The following is a 22,868-nucleotide window of genomic DNA, read 5'->3' on the forward strand; positions in this document are numbered from 1 at the left end:
AAAGCATTAGAGAAAAAAATCATTTCTATACAACCATAAGAAGGCAGCATTCCTTTATATCCATTTTAATAAATTTTTAGCTTAATTTCTGTCCTCATTAGAAGCCTAAATGAGCCTCATAAAAAGCACAACGGAATGTGAAATGGAATCATATGTAGAATATTGCTGATGCATGTTCTTCTCTCCGACTGCTATGCTTTCTTACATGTCATCTTTCTTGCAAGCAACTCAGTGCGTGTGAAAATAGCTATATGTTATTGTCCTCCTCCTGTCTATTGCTAAGTTCAGATGACGTGTTTAGAACTGATGGTTACCTAACAGATTCCTATCTTCATCAAAACTATCCATAAACGGTGAGTTTCTTGTATAAGTCATACCAGTTAACTGCATGGAATCATAGGACTTGTTACGGATTTTATCCAGCACTGAAACCATATAAACCTAGTGAAAAACACACATCAGAACATCTTTCCTTGTAGTTATGCCTTTAAAGGTATTCAATTAGCTATATGGACTGTATTTTACTATTAATCTAATGTTTGTTTTATCCCGTCTTCCAAGTCATACCTTAGTGTTAAAAAAAAAACATTCTAAGTCGTTTTGTATGAAATTACAAAAACTACATTTTGCTATAATTCAAGTCCTGGGAAGAAAGGAAAGAAGCCTGACAAAGCTAGACTGGACAGAGCTTGTAGTTTACCCTGCACAACATTAGATCAAAGGTCAAGTGCCTTTAGGCTAGTGTCACTGGATCTGCTCTCTGCATGTATCCAATAATCCTATTATGATATAAAGTGGCTTCCCATTTCATAAATACCTTGTGCAGCCTAAAAAATATATCTGCCCATGCTAAATGCCAGCCTACAAAACACCCTTACCTTCTGAATGGCTCACAGATATGATCATTAACTGCTCAAATGCATTTACTTACACATTAAGGTAGATTTATTCATTAAAAAGCATTCTAATCAGTCAACACAAATGGAATGAATGACTTGACACACATTCTGATGAATTGGCTAAACAACAAACCGCATTTTTCTACAACAGTATAAGTCTTAACAAAAGTAACTACAGATATTCCACAGCAAATACTAAAAACAAGTTTTGCAGAAAACAGTTATACCAAAGATACAAACTAGCTCTACCTGTGTACAGGATAAAGCCCTGGCTTTGGTCCAAGCAATACAAGTTCAGCTAATGGTTCAGGCACCCAACGGATGTGGAGAGGGGAAAGAAGAGTGAGCAGATTATGCTGCTTGCTTCTCTTTGAGGAGAGCGCTAAGGGTGACATGCTGAAGGGGGCATACAACGTTTGCAGCACGATGGAAACCTTAACTCACAGGGGCAGCCAGCCAAGGTGTGTTGGTGGCTTTGAGAAGAGTTCTTGGCATACATTTATGTACGCCTCCATGGCGTTCCATTTTAAATGTTTTTTGAACATCAGAGCACTAATCATACAAATGGACAGTGATTTGTGTTTCTTAAAAAAAATCAAGATTTTTTCTTGGATATCAAGGAATTAGATCTGAGATTTTATGTGTAATTTCCAGGCTTTACGGTGACTTCATTATAATTTTCTAGTATGTGTGTGTGTGTATGCATATCGGTATGTGTACACATGTACACACACAAACACACATATATATATATATATATATATATATATATATATATATATCAGATTGTGTACAGAACACTCAGTAACGTAAGCTAACAAAACTAAAAGTACACCTTAAGTGCAACTATTTGTTTGTTTGTGTCTTTCAGCTTTTCCCGTTTAGGGATTGCCACAGCGGAACTCCGGTCTGCTAATGATTGGCAGTTGATTTTTACGTACCGGCTTGCCAGGCCTTACACACAACCTTCAACGAAGGTACGCCCATTCACACATGCCTCCACGCAGAAGACGCTCTAGCTGAGAATCGAACCAGACAGCGTCTTACTGTGAGGCGACAACGCTACCGCTGCACCACCACCTCGGGTCACCTTAATTGCAACTATACGAGAAGAAATACATAACTGAGGTGAATAAGTGTTCTGACCTAAAATGCCATATCCAACATTTGCCCAATACTTAGGTAATCCAAATTCGGGATTTACCACTATTTTTCCTGAAGAAATGGAAGTAAAGGTACCTAAATCATAGTTGATATTGTGGTGTCTTATTTATTCTGTTTTAATGTAGTGGTGCTTGGTTTATAAGTGTAAACATAGGTTCATAGGTTGGTACTAGGCTATCGGCCCTTGGGCCTATACAAGCCTAGCTATAACAATTCCCTGGCTATTTCTTCCCACAGTATTTACTTCCCTAGACCCCTGTCTAGCAGGATGACTGATGTGATCCCCGGGGTGAATTTTCTATCTCCCATCCAATCAAGGTTCCTTTTGAAGAGGGCCAAAGAGGCGCTCTGCTTGATATGTATGGGCAGTCTATTCCAGAGTCTGGGGAGTCTCTGGGTCAGGAACCTACCACTCCCAGCATGTTTTGCTCATTGTGATGACAAGGTTTAGATCCCTGGAGGGTGTCTTTCTGAGTGATTGGGATTTCTTTAAGTGTAGCATGTCCAGCAGCTCTAGGTTTGACATATTCCTGTATGTTAAGCAAAGATTGCCTCTGAGTAGATGATATGCGACAGAGTATAGCTGGAGTTTTTTAGACAGTCAGTATAGGACATCTGCTTTAGGCCTGTGATTCTTTCAATGAGGTATTTCTGCGGCCTTTCCATTTGCTGCAGATGTCTTGAGAGGTACATACCAAATGAGGCATTGTATTCTATAATGGATCTAATGAGGGATGAGCACAGTGGGACAATGACCTCCTTTTTTCTGGATGAAAAGCCCTTAGTGATGAGGTGTGCCACATAGAAGGATTTCCTGACTGTTGTGGCAATGTGGTTATCGAAGGTGAAACCACTGTCCACCTGTGTCCCTAAGTCTCTTATCACACTTTCGGTGTTTAGTGTACTGCCACCTATGTGGTAATTTACAGGTACATGTTTTTTCCCAAAAGGGGATAACTATACATTTCTTGGCATTGAGCTTGAGCCCATGGCTCTGGCATCAAGCATCTGTTTCTGTAAGGCCCTTTTGTAGAATATCCACATCATTTGGGGATTCAATAATGGCTCCTAGTTTGCAGTCATCTGCAAACTTTGCTAGCCAGAGTCCCTTAGTGTTGGCCTGTACTTCAGAGAAGTAGATGCCAAACAAGAGCGTTCCCAGGACTGAACCCTGAGGTACTCCACTTGTCTGGAGCTGGATTTGGAGTCAGCTACTTTTACAGTGTGTGTTCTGTCAGTAAGCCAGTTGGCAACCCATTGAGTGATGTAGGGATTAAAGCCCAGCTTAGTAAGTTTATCTATGATTCTAGAGTGGGGGATGGTGTCAAAGGCCTTGGCGAGGTCCACATAGGCTGTGTGGACCACCTTATCCTTATCCACATATCTGGAGACTAACTCGAAGAAGTCAATCAGGTTCAGGAGACAAGATCGGCCCTTCAGTGAACCCAAACTGCGTGGGGTCCAGTGCTTGAAGGTTGCCAATGTCCTTGTTTATAAGTTCCATAATAATGCGTTCCATGGCCTTGCAGATCAGGCTAGTCAGACTGATGGGGCGGTAGTTCCCAGGATCCAAGGTGGACCCCCCCTTGTGGAGTGGGATAACTGTAGCTGTGCGCCACTCAGTGGGTGCGAAGCCTGAGGTGAGGCTATGATTACACATGACACTTAGGTGAGGTGCCAGTTCATTTTGTAGTTCATGTAGTACACAGCCTGGGATGTCGTCTGGTCCCATAGATGCTGTACTCTTAGCTTTGGTGAGTGCATTTTTTACCTGTGTAGCTATTACTGGAATTTGGCAATCTTTCGGTATTGAGATGGGCCCTTTAGGGGGTGAAGTTTGCACTGAATCGATCTGCCAGGATAATGGCAATATCCTTGGGATCAGTATATTTAATGATATTCTGCTGTAGCTCAGAGCAGATATGAGCATTGTCATTTAGATTCTTGACATAGCTATAGAATGCCTTGTGGTTGTCTTTGGAATCTTTGGCAATTTTATTTTCGTAACTAGCCTTGGAAGATTTTATGAGGTATCTCAACTTCTTAACTTGAAGCTGGTAAGGGAGTTTTTTGCATCCTGGGATTTTTCCTCTTTTCTGCAACAGTTTCTTCCTTTTGTTGTAAAGTTTGTTTATGGCAAGGGACCACCACATTGGCTTCCTTTTTTTGGAGGAGAGCATCTTGGTTCTATTGGGGATGGCACGATTCATGCATGAGTGGATGTGCTCGTACACTGCCTTAGTGTAGGATTCAGCAGTCGAACTTTCAGTTCCCATCTGCATGGGTGTCATGAAATTTGTCACTTCTGACTTGAGTAGCATGAAGTTGGCTTTGAAGAAGTTTTTTTACGGAGGTTTCCTTACTTGGGGGTGGGATGTGGATGTCAAGGGTTATTAGCTTATGGTGAGACCTGACCAACGAGGGGGTGACCATAGGTTTGGACCATCGATTTCCCATGTGGGTAATGACCAGGTCAAGGATACTGAAGCCCCTGGTGGGATTAAGGATTAGTTGATCCAGGGCGTTGGAATTTATGAATTCCAAGAACCGCTGGGCAAAGGTGTTGGTACACGAGTAGCTTTCCCAGTTAATGGCAGGGTAGTCGAAATCACCCAGTATTAGGGTGTTTGGTTGTGTCTTAATATTTTCCAGTATGTTTAGAAAGGTGTATTGAGAATCTTGGGGCATGGTGGGGGATCTGTAGCAAGCTATAATTTGGATTGCAGTCTTACCTAGTGTTAGTTGCACCTGGAGAATTTCAGACACATTGTGTTGGGCAACTATAGCCTGGTGTTGTGAATATCCATGGTGAATATGGGCACTACTCCACTTTTAATGTTTCGGTCCTGGTTTGGTGGCCAAAAAGTGTGGTAAGAGTTGTAGCCTGGAATTGCAGGGGTGCTCTCTGGAGACTTGAACCAGGTCTCAGTTACTGCACAGATATCAATGTTCTCCATTTTTAGGAGTGCCTCGAGAGAGTGCATTTTGCGGTTTAGACTTCTAGCATTGAGTAGCATTTCCTTCAGATTTTGCATGCTTGTACCTGTTACGGAGGTGGTTTTGTCCTTTGAACTTTGCCTAAAAAAGGCACTATAGGGGTGGCAAGAGCCTTAGCCAGTAACCTGACTCCCAGGGGCAACAGGTGCAAACCATCTCTGGCAAAGCATTGTGGTCTGTCGATCATGTTGTCCCAGGCAGACAGATACTGGATCCCCTTTGAATGACACCAGAAGCTTAGGCAATTGCTGAAGTCAGTCATTTTGTCCTTATACTGTGGTATAATTCTGGGCAAAGGCAGGATGCTTCTCAGGACTAGGGTCATACCTGCCTGGGCGACATGATCTGAGAGCTCTTCCATGTCTCTTTTCATGTAGTCCGGGGAGTTACATCTCAAGTCATTCACTCCAACATGGACAATGTTGTGAAGTGACTTGAGTGCATGCTTTATGTGGCGGATCCTGGCACCTGACAGGCAACTGACTAATTTTCTCCTTGTTCAGCCTGGTAAGTGGGACATCAGTGTGCCCGACTATAGAGTCACCTATGACTAAAGTGTTGGGTACGTTGTCTTGCCTTACGGACTGTTGTTGGGTGGCACACTGGTGCTGTGAGCTATGTGATACTTTGGTTGTGATTGGTGTTTGTTTGCGTTTCAGCTTCAGAGGTCCTTGTTGCTTGGGCAGGTTACTGTTAAGGGCCTCCACATATGTGGGTTTAGTGTTGCTATGTGTGGGTGTTGGTGGTGTGAGTTTAGAAGGGCTATGTGTTGCTTGAGGTATAGTGCAGGTGTTAACCTTCTCCTTCTCTTGACTGTGTAGCACAACCTTGGGTGGAGAGAGATTTGCTTCCAGTTTGGCTATGTAAGTGCATCTCTCGCAAATTGTAGTGTCGGGTGGTAGGAGGAGTGGGTTGTCTGTGTACATGAGGCAATTTCTGCATTGCCCCAGTATGCCCAGATTCACCAGGTGGACAGGAGAAATCACCGGAAGCTGACCCTTGGATATGCCTGGTTTGGTGCTTTTTTTTTTGTAAAGTACAAGAGCTGTTTTCCGTTACCTTAGCAAGGTACTTTGCAATTATAGGCTGATTAGTGCCTACGATTAATTTCTCCTTATTAACAAGGAGAGTTGAGTGCTTGTATCAGTTTAAGACTTCCTAGTGCTTTCCAGCTCTGAAATGTTTTATTTTACCCCTTAAATAGAAGGTTTAGTTCCTAGCTCCACCTCCTCAGTTCACAAATGATTAACCTTAACTGACCTGTTCTATTGACCTGTACTAATTTCTGCCTGACTCGTGGTCTCTTTTCAAGTTTTAATATGCAGTTAAAAGCAGAATACAAATAAAATACATGGTAAATAAAACAAATTACAGTATTCAAAATAGAAAAAGGCAATAAAGTAATATAAGAAATAAAAAGCAAACTAACCTTTCCCTCACAGCAAAGTGTAGCAGAGTCTGGGTGAGCCTTTCTAGTAAAGCTCTGAAATGTTTCATTTTACCCCTTAAATAGAAGGTTTAGTTCCTAGCTCCACCCCATCAGTTCACAGATGATTAACCTTAACTGACCTGTACTAATTTCTGCCCGACTCACACGAGACAGAGTTGTGGTCTCTTTTCAAGTTTTAATATCCAGTTAAAAGCAGAATACAAGTAAATACATGGTAAATAAAACAAATCACAGTATTCAAAATAGAAAAAGGCAATAAAGTAATATAAGAAATAAAAAGCAAACCAACCTTTCCCTCATAGCAAAATGTAGCAGAGTCTGGGTCAGGGGTGGGGGGGCATTTTCCTTGAATAGTCACAAAGTGGATGGAGAGTACTGAAGAGGCAGTACTTACACCAGAACAGGTAAAGAAGGGAGCCCAGGTTATTTACTACTATTATCTATTTTGTAGGTAGTAGGTAGAACATGGAGAGTACTGAAGAGGCAGTACTTACACCAGAACAGGTAAAGATGGGAGCCCAGGTTATTTACTACTATTATCTATTTTGTAGGTAGTAGGTAGGACATGGAGAGTACTGAAGAGGCAGTACTTACACCAGAACAGGTAAAGAAGGGAGCTCAGGTTATTTACTACTATTATCTATTTTGTAGGTAGTAGGTAGGACATGGAGAGTACTGAAGAGGCAGTACTTACACCAGAACAGGTAAAGAAGGGAGCCCAGGTTTATTTACTACTATTATCTATTTTGTAGGTAGTAGTTAGGACATGGAGAGTACTGAAGAGGCAGTACTTACACCAGAACAGGTAAAGAAGGGAGCCCAGGTTATTTACTACTATTATCTATTTTGTAGGTAGTAGTTAGGACATGGAGAGTACTGAAGAGGCAGTACTTACACCAGAACAGATAAAGAAGGGAGCCCAGGTTATTTACTACTATTATCTATTTTGTAGGTAGTAGGTAGGACACTGCACTCTGCTTCTTGAATGAAATGTAGTATATTCTTGCATCTGTAAATATCTATGAATTATAGTTATATAATCACCATAACTCTGTATTGGTGGTGTCTGTTTTTGTCCTTCCTCAAATGCTGGGTCTTGGATCTGTCGTGGCCACTCTGACAGACTAAGCACTGTACCTCTCTACTCCTTACCTCAGATTGAGTTTGCCCTCTATTCAGCTAATCACAGTAAGAAAAAAAGGTTATTGTTCATTAAGAACCTCTGAGGCAAAAACTCAGCTACTACTAATGGATGAAATAGGAGGAGGGGAGAAAGAAAAGCCTGCACCTCACATAAGACTAATAAGGAATATCCCTGAGGATATACTAGGAGACAATTAAAAGGAAGGGGGTTGGTGGGTGGGTAGCTGAAGAAGGACAAATACAGATAACACAGAAGCACACTTATGCTGAGCACATAACTATATCTTCTCTTTTTTTTGCCCTTTCCTAAACTAGCCCCAGCTACAGTAATCTTGGGTGGTCCTCAAGGAAAGATGTTGAGTACAACAGAGCCAAAAAGCTGTCCTATTCATAGACAGGATGTCCAGTTTGTAATAGGCTGTAAAGGTGTAAACATTTAACTACTGCAGCAGCACAGCCATCTATGGATGCTTTGGTCCAAAAAGCGGATGATGTGGCCACAGATCTGGTGAAGTGTGCCTTAGGATGTTTGGGCAATGACATGCCTTTACTCTCTTAAACCAAGGTAATGCAGTCAATGAGTCATCTGTCTAGGGTCATTTTTGACACTGCTTTGCCCAATTTAGCCTTGGAAAAGGAGATAAAATAGTTGTTCTCACTTTCTTTAGCCTAATTCTGTGAAAGAAGAATCTGAGCCATCTATGAGCATCTGATAAATGCAGCATGTATTCTGCCTTGTCATTAAAATTTGGAAAGAAGACAGGTAAGAGTTGCATCTGACACGACAGGTACAAAGTAGGAATTAATCCCAAGTGATACCCTGTCGTTGTGAAGGTAACGCGGCTGGGAAAGAAAGTTCCTATAGTTCAGATACCTGTCTAGCTGATGTAATGGTGACTAGGAAGAGAGTTTTCCATGACAGATACCTTTATTTTGCCCCGGCTGAAGGTGCGAAGGAGGGCGGAGTCACAGCTTGAAGGATAAGCTTTAAGGCCTCTGTGGAGGGATAAGGTCCTTAAATAGGAGGCCGAAGCAGAATGGTACCCTTAAGAAAGGCTTTACACAACTTTAAAGAAGCTAGAGAAGAGTGACGTTCTGCTAGGTGAACCCCTGAGATGGCACCAATATGCACCTTTAACTGTCAAATAACTAACTCCATTGCCGAAAATGGAAGGCAGAAAATCAAGAATCACTGGAATCGCTAAAGAAAAGGGGTCCGAATGCCTCTGATGTGGCCAGATAGAAAATATTTTCCACTTATTTTATAAATCCTATTGGTAGACACTTTATGGGATGACATAACAATATGGCAAATGGGGGAAGAAAGCCTGGAGTTTCTAGCTATCACTGGCAGCGGAGAAACCATGCCATCAACTTGAAAAACTGCATGTCTGGGAGAGGTCCTGAACAGGATCCAGCACCCAGGGAGGTTGATCTAATTGAGGCTATAGGAAGGGAAACCACACTTGGTGAGGCCAGAATGAGGCAATGAAGACAGCCTTGCATTTTTGCTGTAATTCTTTCTGAATAAACTTGGCGGGGGGTGTGAGAGGAGTGGCAGGGAAGGCGTATAGTAGACCAGAGGGCCAATTGTGAACTAGAGAGTCTCGCATTGACTCAGGGCAAAGTACCTGCTGCACTTGTCACTGAGGTGTGAAGCAAAGAGGTGACAGCACAGTTAAGATTTCTGCCACTGAATGATTAGAGAGACCACTCATGAGGGAGTAAGATGGAGCTGTTCAGTTTGTCTGCTAGGACTTTTCCCTGGAATATGCACTGACCAGAGAAAGTGGCCAGAAGATATCACCCATTGACAAACTCTCACTGCCTCCTGACATAACAGAGGATCTGGTTCCCCCATTTGAAGATGTACTAGATCACAGACATGCGGTCCGTCTGAATGGCAGTCATCCCTACAGACAAAACATCTGAAAAATCCTGCAAAGCCAGTAGGACTGCTCTCATTTCTAAAGATACTGATGTGAAGACTGGCTTGTCTGGGACCACGTGCCTTGGACTGTCCTTCCCAAATAATGCTTCTCCCCCACTCTAGATTGGAAGGCATCCATAGTCAATGTGGCCTGTATGAATCCACCATGCTAAGTAAAGCTTGCAAACAGTTCTGATGCGAATGGGTGCTTCAAGAAAGTATTAGTTTAAGGGTGTGCACACTTATGCAACCAGCTTATTGCATGTTTTTTATTTTTTATATTTTTCCCCCTAACAGATTTGTTTGTTTTTCAAATAAATTGTACAGGTTATAGGTCACATTAAAGGTAGAAAAGTTTTGAATGATTTATTGTGGTCATTTTTTTTTATATCACAAAAACCTGGAATTTTAATAGGGGTGTGCACACTTTTTATATCCACTGTACCTTGCAGAGGATACCGATGCTCAGGAACAGACTCTTCAACCACATAAAACAAAGTTTATTCCTGTCCATATTCAAGTACAACCGGGATCAATGGATGGAAAACAAAATATTTACTCCAGGACTGCCCCCTACACTACAAATGGACAGAGGCACCTTTAAATGCTTAATCCCATGCATGGGTCTCACCAAATTATCTATGGTATGATCCCAATTATGTTCCATTAGGGGTAATGTATGACCCTTTACAATTGGAAGGGTAAGGCCAATTTCTAACAAAATGAGACAGTTTAATTTGAGCACAAAAAGAGAAACTGGCCAGGCTTAAAATACCCTAGTACTTATGAAATCAGCAACAACAGTGGGAAAGGCGTACAAGAACCTCCCAATGTCCCCTGCTACAGAGGGGAGAATGCACCTACTGTCAAATGCCTTATAAGAATGTCCCATGCTACAGAAGGGAGAATGCACCTACTGTCAAATGCCTTATAAGAATGTCCCATGCTATAGAAGGGAGAATGCACCTACTGTCAAATGCCTTATAAGAATGTCCCATGCTACAGAAGGGAGAATGCACCTACTGTCAAATGCCTTATAAGAATGTCCCATGCTACAGAAGGGAGAATGCACCTGCTGTCAAATGCCTTATAAGAATGTCCCATGCTACAGAAGGGAGAATGCACCTACTGTCAAATGTCTTATAAGAATGTCCCATGCTACAGAAGGGAGAATGCACCTACTGTCAAATGCCTTATAAGAATCTCCCATGCTACAGAAGGGAGAATGCACCTACTGTCAAATGCCTTATAAGAATATCCCATGCTACAGAAGGGAGAATGCTACAGAAGGGAGAATGCACCTAGCGTCAAATGCCTTATAAGAATGTCCCATGCTACAGAAGGGAGAATGCACCTAGTGTCAAATGCCTTATAAGAATGTCCCATGCTACAGAAGGGAGAATGCACCTAGTGTCAAATGCCTTATAAGAATGTCCCATGCTATAGAAGGGAGAATGCACCTAGTGTCAAATGCCTTATAAGAATGTCCCATGCTACAGAAGGGAGAATGCACCTGCTGTCAAATGCCTTATAAGAATGTCCCATGCTACAGAAGGGAGACTGCACCTACTGTCAAATGCCTTATAGGAATGTCCCATGCTACAGAAGGGAGAATGCACCTACTGTCAAATGCCTTATACGAATGTCCTATGCTACAGAAGGGAGAATGCACCTACTGTCAAATGCCTTATAAGAATGTCCCATGCTACAGAAGGGAGAATGCACCTACTGTCAAATGCCTTATAAGAATGTCCCATGCTACAGAAGGGAGAATGCACCTACTGTCAAATGCCTTATAAGAATATCCCATGCTACAGAAGGGAGAATGCACCTACTGTCAAATGCCTTATAAGAATGTCCCATGCTATAGAAGGGAGAATGCACCTACTGTCAAATGCCTTATAAGAATGTCCCATGCTACAGAAGGGAGAATGCACCTACTGTCAAATGCCTTATAAGAATGTCCCATGCTACAGAAGGGAGAATGCACCTACTGTCAAATGCCTTATAAGAATATCCCATGCTACAGAAGGGAGAATGCTACAGAAGGGAGAATGCACCTACTGTCAAATGCCTTATAAGAATGTCCCATGCTACAGAAGGAAGAATGCACCTACTGTCAAATGCCTTATAAGAATGTCCCATGCTACAGAAGGGAGAATGCACCTACTGTCAAATGCCTTATAAGAATGTCCCATGCTACAGAAGGAAGAATGCACCTAGTGTCAAATGCCTTATAAGAATGTCCCATGCTTCAGAAGGGAGAATGCACCTAGTGTCAAATGCCTTATAAGAATGTCCCATGCTACAGAAGGGAGAATGCACCTACTGTCAAATGCCTTATAAGAATGTCCCATGCTACAGAAGGGAGAATGTACCTACTGTCAAATGCCTTATAAGAATGTCCCATGCTACAGAAGGGAGAATGCACCTAGTGTCAATTGACTTATAAGAATGTCCCATGCTACAGAAGGGAGAATGCACCTACTGTCAAATGCCTTATAAGAATGTCCCATGCTACAGAAGGGAGAATGCACCTACTGTCAAATGCCTTATAAGAATGTCCCATGCTACAGAAGGGAGAATGCACCTAGTGTCAAATGCCTTATAAGAATGTCCCATGCTACAGAAGGGAGAATGCACCTAGTGTCAAATGCCTTATAAGAATGTCCCATGCTACAGAAGGAGAATGCACCTAGTGTCAAATGCCTTATAAGAATGTCCCATGCTACAGAAGGGAGAATGCACCTACTGTCAAATGCCTTATAAGAATGTCCCATGCTACAGAAGGGAGAATGCACCTAGTGTCAAATGCCTTATAAGAATGTCCCATGCTACAGAAGGGACAATGCACCTGCTGTCAAATGCCTTATAAGAATGTCCCATGCTACAGAAGGGACAATGCACCTAGTGTCAAATGCCTTATAAGAATCTCCCATGCTACAGACGGGAGAATGCACCTACTGTCAAATGCCTTATAAGAATGTCCCATGCTACAGAAGGGACAATGCACCTACTGTCAAATGCCTTATAAGAATGTCCCATGCTACAGAAGGGAGAATGCACCTAATGTCAAATGCCTTATAAGAATGTCCCATGCTACACAAGTGAGAATGCACCTACTGTCAAATGCCTTATAAGAATGCCCCATGCTACAGAAGGGAGAATGCACCTAGTGTCAAATGCCTTATAAGAATGTCCCATGCTACAGAAGGGAGAATGCACCTAGTGTCAAATGCCTTATAAGAATGTCCCATGCTACAGAAGGGAGAATGCACCTAGTGTCAAATGCCTTATAAGAATGTCCCATGCTACAGAAGGGAGAATGCACCTAGTGTCAAATGCCTTATAAGAATGTCCCATGCTACATAAGGGAGAATGCACCTAGTGTCAAATGCCTTATAAGAATGTCCCATGCTACAGAAGGGAGAATGCACCTACTGTCAAATGCCTTATAAGAATGTCCCATGCTACAGAAGGGAGAATGCACCTACTGTCATCAAATGCCTTATAAGAATCTCCCATGCTACAGAAGGGAGAATGCACCTACTGTCAAATGCCTTATAAGAATGTCCCATGCTACAGAAGGGAGAATGCACCTACTGTCAAATGCCTTATAAGAATGTCCCATGCTACAAAAGGGAGAATGCACCTACTGTCAAATGCCTTATAAGAATGTCCCATGCTACAGAAGGAAGAATGCACCTAGTGTCAAATGCCTTATAAGAATCTCCCATGCTACAGAAGGGAGAATGCACCTACTGTCAAATGCCTTATAAGAATGTCCCATGCTACAGAAGGGAGAATGCACCTACTGTCAAATGCCTTATAAGAATGTCCCATGCTACAGAAGGGAGAATGCACATACTGTCAAATGCCTTATAAGAATGTCCCATGCTACAGAAGGGAGAATGCACCTACTGTCAAATGCCTTATAAGAATGTCCCATGCTACAGAAGGGAGAATGCACCTGCTGTCAAATGCCTTATAAGAATCTCCCATGCTACAGAAGGGAGAATGCACCTACTGTCAAATGCCTTATAAGAATGTCCCATGCTACAGAAGGGAGAATGCATCTACTGTCAAATGCCTTATAAGAATGTCCCATGCTACAGAAGGGAGAATGCACCTAGTGTCAAATGCCTTATAAGAATGTCCCATGCTACAGAAGGGAGAATGCACCTGCTGTCAAATGCCTTATAAGAATGTCCCATGCTACAGAAGGGAGAATGCACCTAGTGTCAAATGCCTTATAAGAATGTCCCATGCTACAGAAGGGAGAATGCACCTGCTGTCAAATGCCTTATAAGAATGTCCCATGCTACAGAAGGGAGAATGCACCTAGTGTCAAATGCCTTATAAGAATGTCCCATGCTACAGAAGGAAGAATGCACCTAGTGTCAAATGCCTTATAAGAATGTCCCATGCTACAGAAGGGAGAATGCACCTACTGTCAAATGCCTTATAAGAATGTCCCATGCTACAGAAGGGAGAATGCACCTAGTGTCAAATGCCTTATAAGAATGTCCCATGCTACAGAAGGGAGAATGCACCTAGTGTCAAATGCCTTATAAGAATGTCCCATGCTACAGAAGGGAGAATGCACCTACTGTCAAATGCCTTATAAGAATGTCCCATGCTACAGAAGGGAGAATGCACCTAGTGTCAAATGCCTTATAAGAATGTCCCATGCTACAGAAGGGAGAATGCACCTTGTGTCAAATGCCTTATAAGAATGTCCCATGCTACAAAAGGGAGAATGCACCTACTGTCAAATGCCTTATAACAATGTCCCATGCTACAGAAGGGAGAAGGCACCTACTGTCAAATGCCTTATAAGAATGTCCCATGCTACAGAAGGGAGAATGCACCTGCTGTCAAATGCCTTATAAGAATGTCCCATGCTACAGAAGGGACAATGCACCTACTGTCAAATGCCTTATAAGAATGTCCCATGCTACAGAAGGGACAATGCACCTACTGTCAAATGCCTTATAAGAATGTCCCATGCTACAGAAGGGAGAATGCTCCTAGTGTCAAATGCCTTATAAGAATGTCCCATGCTACAGAAGGGAGAATGCACCTAATGTCAAATGCCTTATAAGAATGTCCCATACTACAGAAGGGAGAATGCACCTACTGTCAAATGCTTTATAAGAATGTCCCATGCTACAGAAGGGAGAATGCACCTACTGTCAAATGCCTTATAAGAATGTCCCATGCTACAGAAGGGAGAATGCACCTACTGTCAAATGCCTTATAAGAATGTCCCATGCTACAGAAGGGAGAATGCACCTAGTGTCAATTGCCTTATAAGAATGTCCCATGCTACAGAAGGGAGAATGCACCTACTGTCAAATGCCTTATAAGAATGTCCCATGCTACAGAAGGGAGAATGCACCTACTGTCAAATGCCTTATAAGAATGTCCCATGCTACAGAAGGGAGAATGCCCTACTGTCAAATGCCATATAAGAATATCCCATGCTACAGAAGGGAGAATGCACCAACTGTCAAATGCCTTATAAGAATGTCCCATGCTACAGAAGGAAGAATGCACCTACTGTCAAATGCCTTATAAGAATGTCCCATGCTACAGAAGGGAGAATGCACCTACTGTCAAATGCCTTATAAGAATGTCCCATGCTACAGAAGGGAGAATGCACCTACTGTCAAATGCCTTATAAGAATGTCCCATGCTACAGAAGGGAGAATGGACCTACTGTCAAATGCCTTATAAGAATGTCCCATGCTACAGAAGGGAGAATGCACGTAGTGTCAAATGCCTTATAAGAGTCTCCCATGCTACAGAAGGGAGAATGCACCTACTGTCAAATGCCTTATAAGAATGTCCCATGCTACAGAAGGGAGAATGCACCTACTTTCAAATGCCTTATAAGAATGTCCCATGCTACAGAAGGGAGAATGCACCTACTGTCAAATGCCTTATAAGAATATCCCATGCTACAGAAGGGAGAATGCACCTACTGTCAAATGCCTTATAAGAATGTCCCATGCTACAGAAGGGAGAATGCACCTACTGTCTAATGCCTTATAAGAATGTCCCATGCTACCGAAGGGAGAATGCACCTACTGTCAAATGCCTTATAAGAATGTCCCATGCTACAGAAGCGAGAATGCACCTACTCTCAAATGCCTTATAAGAATGTCCCATGCTACAGAAGGGAGAATGCACCTACTGTCAAATGCCTTATAAGAATGTCCCATGCTACAGAAGGGAGAATGCACCTACTGTCAAATTCCTTATAAGAATGTCCCATGCTACAGAAGGGAGAATGCACCTACTGTCAAATGCCTTATAAGAATGTCCCATGCTACAGAAGGGAGAATGCACCTAGTGTCAAATGCCTTATAAGAATGTCCCATGCTACAGAAGGGAGAATGCACCTGCTGTCAAATGCCTTATAAGAATGTCCCATGCTACAGAAGGGAGAATGCACCTACTGTCAAATGCCTTATAAGAATGTCCCATGCTACAGAAGGGAGAATGCACCTACTTTCAAATGCCTTATAAGAATGTCCCATGCTACAGAAGGGAGAATGCACCTAGTGTCAAATGCCTTATAAGAATGTCCCATGCTACAGAAGGGAGAATGCACCTACTGTCAAATGCCTTATAAGAATGTCCCATGCTACAGAAGCGAGAATGCACCTACTCTCAAATGCCTTATAAGAATGTCCCATGCTACAGAAGGGAGAATGCACCTAGTGTCAAATGCCTTATAAGAATGTCCCATGCTACAGAAGGGAGAATGCACCTACTGTCAAATGCCTTATAAGAATGTCCCATGCTACAGAAGGAGAATGCACCTACTGTCAAATGCCTTATAAGAATGTCCCATGCTACAGAAGGGAGAATGCACCTGCTGTCAAATGCCTTATAAGAATGTCCCATGCTACAGAAGGGAGAATGCACCTGCTGTCAAATGCCTTATAAGAATGTCCCATGCTACAGAAGGGAGAATGCACCTACTGTCAAATGCCTTATAAGAATGTCCCATGCTACAGAAGGGAGAATGCACCTACTGTCAAATGCCTTATAAGAATGTCCCATGCTACAGAAGGGAGAATGCACCTACTGTCAAATGCCTTTGCTTTCTGTAACAAGAAAAAAAAAGGAGAGACTACATTCTCGAGGATGTCAAGCAAGTTAATCTCCAGGGACCTCCAACTGCAGAAGTTCATTGACAGACATGGTCTCTAAATGACGAACTCCAGGACAGGACTCTTGTTCCATCTCAGACTGCTCACCAACTCCTGCACTTTCGCAAGGATATGAAAAAAAATGTGCATGACCAGATCTGAGACAGGAACTGCTTTCCTGTTAATGGAAAATGACCTGGATATCACTTGATGAGCTGCTTATTTGACCACATGGGGACAAGCCCCAGATGCAACTGTTCCTGGGCTACAAGCATGGCTGTAGGCTTCAATGGCTGATGTTGAGCCTTCTTCGAGGCGGGTACAGCCTTTGCACAGTGCGGGAGCCTAGGCAGGATCCCAGTTTGCAAGAAAAACATCCATCATCATGATTTTTGATAGTCTTATTTGCAGAAAGGGAAAACCCACTCTCTCACAACTGGGGATGACCCAACACTTCAGAGGAAAGCAACATGGGTCTCACATTAGAGGAAGCCACTACTACGGGGCATGCTCTTTAGCCTCACAATTCTCAATTCAGGAAGGGGTTGTTTGATTGAAGTAAGTGATAAAAATCTCCAAGTTGCAAGGTGTCACCTTCCCACACAATAAAGATGTCATCAATAAAACAATAGCAATGTGACATGCTGCATGTAGTCTGTGTTGTTTAACACAAAGTCATCTCCTATTTAAGATGAAGTGTATCCATAGCTATACTTCAACCACTTTCTTAGATATGTAGATTTCCAAGGACACCAACAATAACAGAATCACCACTGATCTATTCAGAAAACCAGCAAGGGTTAACTTATTACTCCACAGTAAAAGTCTACATCCTACAAAAAACAAGTATAATGTAGTGAAGTCCCAGGGCTATAGATTAGCTAGAATTACCACAAAGATGGAATCATTTTTGAGAAACCTGAACTTACAGAATGATTTTCTAGTGAGAGGCTATGAAAGTCAGATGTTAATAAACATCCTGGAACCCATTATAGAATTGAAAAGGACTGAAGCACCTTCATTCAACCTCCCCAGTAGGAGAATGGTAAGAAATTCCACAGAGAATAACAAATGCAGAAATAGCTGCATCCTAACATACACTTTGGATTATCACGGTATCAAAAATGTTACTGAAGAAAACTGGGACATTGTCACAGGAAACCCTTTTTCTGATTAACATCTTAGGTGAAGCCCCATCATTTGTTTATATGAAGGCCAGGAACATTAGAAGTTTTGTTGAATTTAAACCTAGACCATATGAGAAAAACACTAAAAGATGTGAAACAAATTGTACATTTTGTATATTTATACAGCAAGGTGATAGTTTTTATTGGCCGTATTTAAAGAAAATCATTAGGACCAGTGCAGGGGATGACTGTAACACTACAAAAGTAATTTACAGGGTACAGTGCAATGAATGTGATGCATTCTATGTGGACAAGACTGTAAATAAACTCAAGCATAGGATTTCACGTCATCTGTCAGAAATCGGCTCTGGCTGTAAAAATAATGCACTAGCCAAACACCTTTCTCTTCATAAAAGATACACAGGTGTAAGTTCCAGATCATGGATCGCATAGACATGGGTGATCTTGAAGGAGACATCCTGAATATTCTGGAGAAACATGAACTCATGTGGCAATTAAAGTTGAACTCTTTTAGGAAGCCTGGACTAAACTACTACTGTTCAATTAAAAGTGCACTGGAACTTAGAAAATAGCCATATTGTTTACATGACTAATTTTATTTTTTTTATTCTACCAGTTGGTTTTAAATGCAATTTTAAATCAGTTGTAATTTAAGTGCACATTTTATTCCCATCATCATACATTTTTTCTTATTATTTTTTTCTTTTTCTGGTTCTTTTTTTTTTCACTTTATTCAAAATGATGTGTAATAACAATACTAACTAATTATACAATAATATTTTTCTAGATAGTTTTTAGGGTTCTTGTACAGAGACCTGAAGACGTCTAGAAGGATGAAAGCGATCTTTGTTAACAATAGATTATGAAAATAGAATATGATTTTTACAACTGATTTTTCACATGCAAAGTGCATATGTATATATTAATATATATATTTTTGATTGCCAAATGGACTAAGGTTGATATATTTCCAGCCATGTAGTATATTGTCTTGGATAAAAATCACAGACTTAATAATCTACTTAATAATCTGATTAAATAAGAGGTACCACATCATTATAAATTTTATTTAAAGTACATAAGGGTTATATTATTATGACAGCCACTAAGTAGAGCAGAACCAGCTCGAATGTTACACTGATGGGGGGAAGGGATGTGAATTTAACATGTGTACCAATAACACTGTTTTACAGCACAATAAACCACTCCCTTGCCTGATAAAAAGTATATATATATATATATTTATATATTTAGAAAGCTTGAGAGGAAATTATTACTCTATTTTTGTTTTACTTGGATTGCTTGTCTGTGTACTTAATAAAGGATTTTCGACTGGAAACAGACTGCCTCCCTTGGTTGGATTACTTTCTTACTTAGCAATTCTGCACAATTATACATTTTTTTTTTTTTTTACTTAAGACTAGTTCAAGTTTGCTACTTCTACTACTACTATTGTCTGATCTGATTAACACACAGTGAAAATATACTAGACCTGATCATCACAAACATGGGGAGAAAATGCTCCACACCGGAAGTATATCCCTCATTGGTGAGATCAGACCATAAACTAATCTCACTGAAGATACACATCCCACCCCCAGCCCAAACAAAAAAGACCACAGTGAAGAACTTCTCAAAAGCCAACTTCACACTTCTTAAGACTGGTGTGGTATCCTTCAAGGCCCCTGAGCCATTGGAAACCACAACCCACACTGCTGAATCCCTTACAAATGCTTTCTACAAGCACCTCCAAGATTGCATGGATCAAGCAATCCCAAATAAAATCAAGACCCTTTCCACCAAATGCAAGCGCCCGATCTGGTGGACCCCAGCCATAAACAAACTTTACAACAAGAGGAGAAAGCTACTACAAGATAGAGCAAAATCCCTAAAAGGGAAGACATCTCTGATCAATACTAGTAAAAAACTACGATCACTCATAAAATCATCCAAGGCCAACTTTGAGAGAAAAATCGCCAAGGAATCAAAAGACAATCATAAGGCCTTCTTTAGCTATGTTAGAAATCTGGGTGGAAACTCCCAGATATGCTCAGAATTAGTCCAAAATGATACAAAAATCACTGAACCCACAGACATTGCAAACATACTGGCAGACAGGTTCAGTGAAAATTTCTCCCCCCCCCCCCCAAAAGGAGAAATATCTATACCAGCAGAGTGTGGCCTCCCAATCATCTCAAATGCCCAGGTGAGAGCTGCTCTCTAAAGCTAAAAACGCAGCATCAATGGGACCGGATGGTGTCCCCGGCTGTGTACTACACGAACTCAATGAGGAACTAAACCCACACATAAGGCTGCTGTTTAATCTTAGCCTTACCACAGGATACGCACTCCAAAGAGTGGCGTACGGCAACTGTGGTTCCGCTCCACAAAGGCGGTGCTTCTACGGACCCTGGTAATTACCGCCCCATAAGCTTAACAAGCCTGGTCTGCAAAGCTATGGAGAGGATCATAATGGAACTCATAAATAAAGACATAGGGGACCTACAGACATTGGATCCTACCCAATTCGGCTTTGTCAAGGGCAGATCATGCCTCTTGAACTTGGTCGACTTTTTTGAAACAGTCAGCAAGGCCATTGATGAGGGTAAGGCAGTTCACACAGACTACCTTGACCTTGCAAAAGCTTTCACACAATACCCCACTCTGGTATCATAGAAAAGCTCACCAGCTTAAATGTAAACCCATATGTCACAAGATGGGTTGCAAACTGGCACAAGGACAGAACCCACAGGGTTAGAGTTGCTGGTGCCATGTCAGACTCTGCCGGTCACAAGCGGTGTCCCACAGGGCTCAGTCCTGGGACCCTCTTGTTCGGCATCTACTTTTCAGAAGTGCAGGCAAACATAGGAGGATTGTGGCTGACAAAGTTTGCAGATGACTGCAAACTGGGCGCCATAGTTGAAAATCCATCAGACACAGATATCCTTCAGAGAGGTCTCATAGAAACGGATAACTGGTGCCAGAGCCATGGCCTTAAGCTAAACGCCAAAAAATGTGTAGTCATACCCTTTGGTAAAAACAAGGTAACCCCAAGTTACCACATAGGTGGCAATCCATTAAGCACAGAAGAGGCTATCAGGGACCTGGGGACCCAAGTTGACAGTAACCTTTCTTTTGACACTCACATTGCCAAAGTGGTTAGGAGGACCTTCTACATTGCCCACCTGATTATGAAGGGATTCACATCCAGATCAAGGGAGGTCAATGTTCCCCTGTACTCTTCACTTATCAGACCAATGATTGAGTACAATGCCCCATTCGGAATGTATCTTACTCGACACCTGCAGCAATTGGAAAGACCCCAAAAGTTCCTCACCAAAAGGATAAAGGGGCTCAAAAATATGCCATATGCTGCCCGACTGAAGAAACTCCAGCTCTATTCAGTCGCATACAGTCTGCTCAGAGGTGACCTGTGCCTGACATACAAGGCCATGTCCAACCCGGAATTAATGGACATGCTCCACCTCAAAAAATCCAAATCCACCAGAGCCACAAGAGCAAGAGACTTAAACCTCAACACGGATATAAATAGGATGTGCTGGAGGGACAGATTCATCACCCAGAGACTCCCTATGCTGTGGAACAGAACCCCGGGGTCCATGTGAGACAGAGCACCTCGCTGGCTCTGTTCAAGAGGAATCTTGACCAGTGGATGGGAGATTGTAGGTTTACCCCGGGGATCATCTCTGTATCACTGCTGGACAGAGGCACGGCAAACTAATGGGTATAGTATTCTTCAACCTAAGGGGTGGTGAAAGCCACACAACTCTGGCTAGGCTTATAAATGCCCTAGGGCAGATAGCCTAGTATGAACCTATGAACCTATTAACTAGAGATATATGGACTGAAAATCTTGCACACAGAGACGTTTCTTACGCTGTTTTGTGTGTGTATAAATCAAACCTCAGAGTATGTCTGTCAGCTACTTGGGCACGGACACAAAGCACTGGTTGGACAAAGAGGGTGCTGGAGGTCTTGGCCTGGCCACTCAGCTAACATCTCAACTCTACAGCTGTGCCAGTGGGGAGGCTTACTGAGGATCTGGAGAAAGAGGGAGAAACCAGCCCTGGACCGACTGTGGTCTCTGTGTGCTCTTAAGGGAAATTACACTTGATGCAGGGAGCTGCATCTGGTAATACTGTGTGCGTACCTTGCCATCCTCTCACTGCACGTCCCCCACTGTTGCAAGTGGTGAGGATTGAGGCTCCTTGACTACCGGCCCGGTGGTGAGACGTCACAATGACATTTAGGCATGCGAATACAGGGCTTCATTGAGAGCAGCAAGGATCAAAATCCAAGGGCTTAAAACAATGAGAGTGAAATGGACAGCTTCAGAGGCAGCAGGTTTATACGCAGCACCACAATACATTACAGTATGCATCAGCTGAGCACGGAGACATCTACAAACATGGAACTTGGCAAAAAATTTGCCAGAGTTTGACTTGAAGTAATGCCCAATCCAGAACCCAGTATGGACAGCCTTCTTAAGTAATCAAAACAGTGGAAAGACTCTGTCCTTGGTTCTTCATCAAAATGAAACTCAGTGTTGTGTCAAGCCATACTTGTAGGCCAGGTGAAAGAGCCAGCTGCAGTGTGACACTGATCAGAGCAGCAAACACGCCAAAAATGTACAAAGAAATAATTTGTTAACACTACAATGTCACTTCAATTAAATAAAAGTATTAAAAATAAATTAATAGATTCATTTCTAAATCTTATTTTAGCGGTTTATAACAGTATGAATATTAACCTTTTTATGCAATATATATTTGACCACTACCATTCAAAAGTGAAACTCAACCTTTAAAAAATATATTATGACAACAGCAAAAAATCAAGGCAACCTTATTAGAGACACTCAGAATAGCTACCTGGTCAGTGCACAATATTTGCGACAAACAAAGCTCTCAGTTATACCTGCAACATTACAGATGAATATGTTTATATTACCAG

General features: G+C 42.0%; 1 protein-coding gene across 1 annotated transcript in view; it reads right to left on the reverse strand.

The window, feature by feature from the left end:
- The window catches only part of UVRAG (UV radiation resistance associated), a 2,169,435-nt gene that overhangs the window by 617,793 nt on the left and 1,528,774 nt on the right, over nt 1-22,868 (reverse strand). The gene's annotated exons all lie outside the window — the stretch shown is intronic.

This window comes from Protopterus annectens, chromosome 5.part1, assembly GCF_019279795.1.
Source record: "Protopterus annectens isolate FY-2018-M chromosome 5.part1, PAN1.0, whole genome shotgun sequence".
Lineage (NCBI taxonomy): Eukaryota > Metazoa > Chordata > Ceratodontiformes > Protopteridae > Protopterus > Protopterus annectens.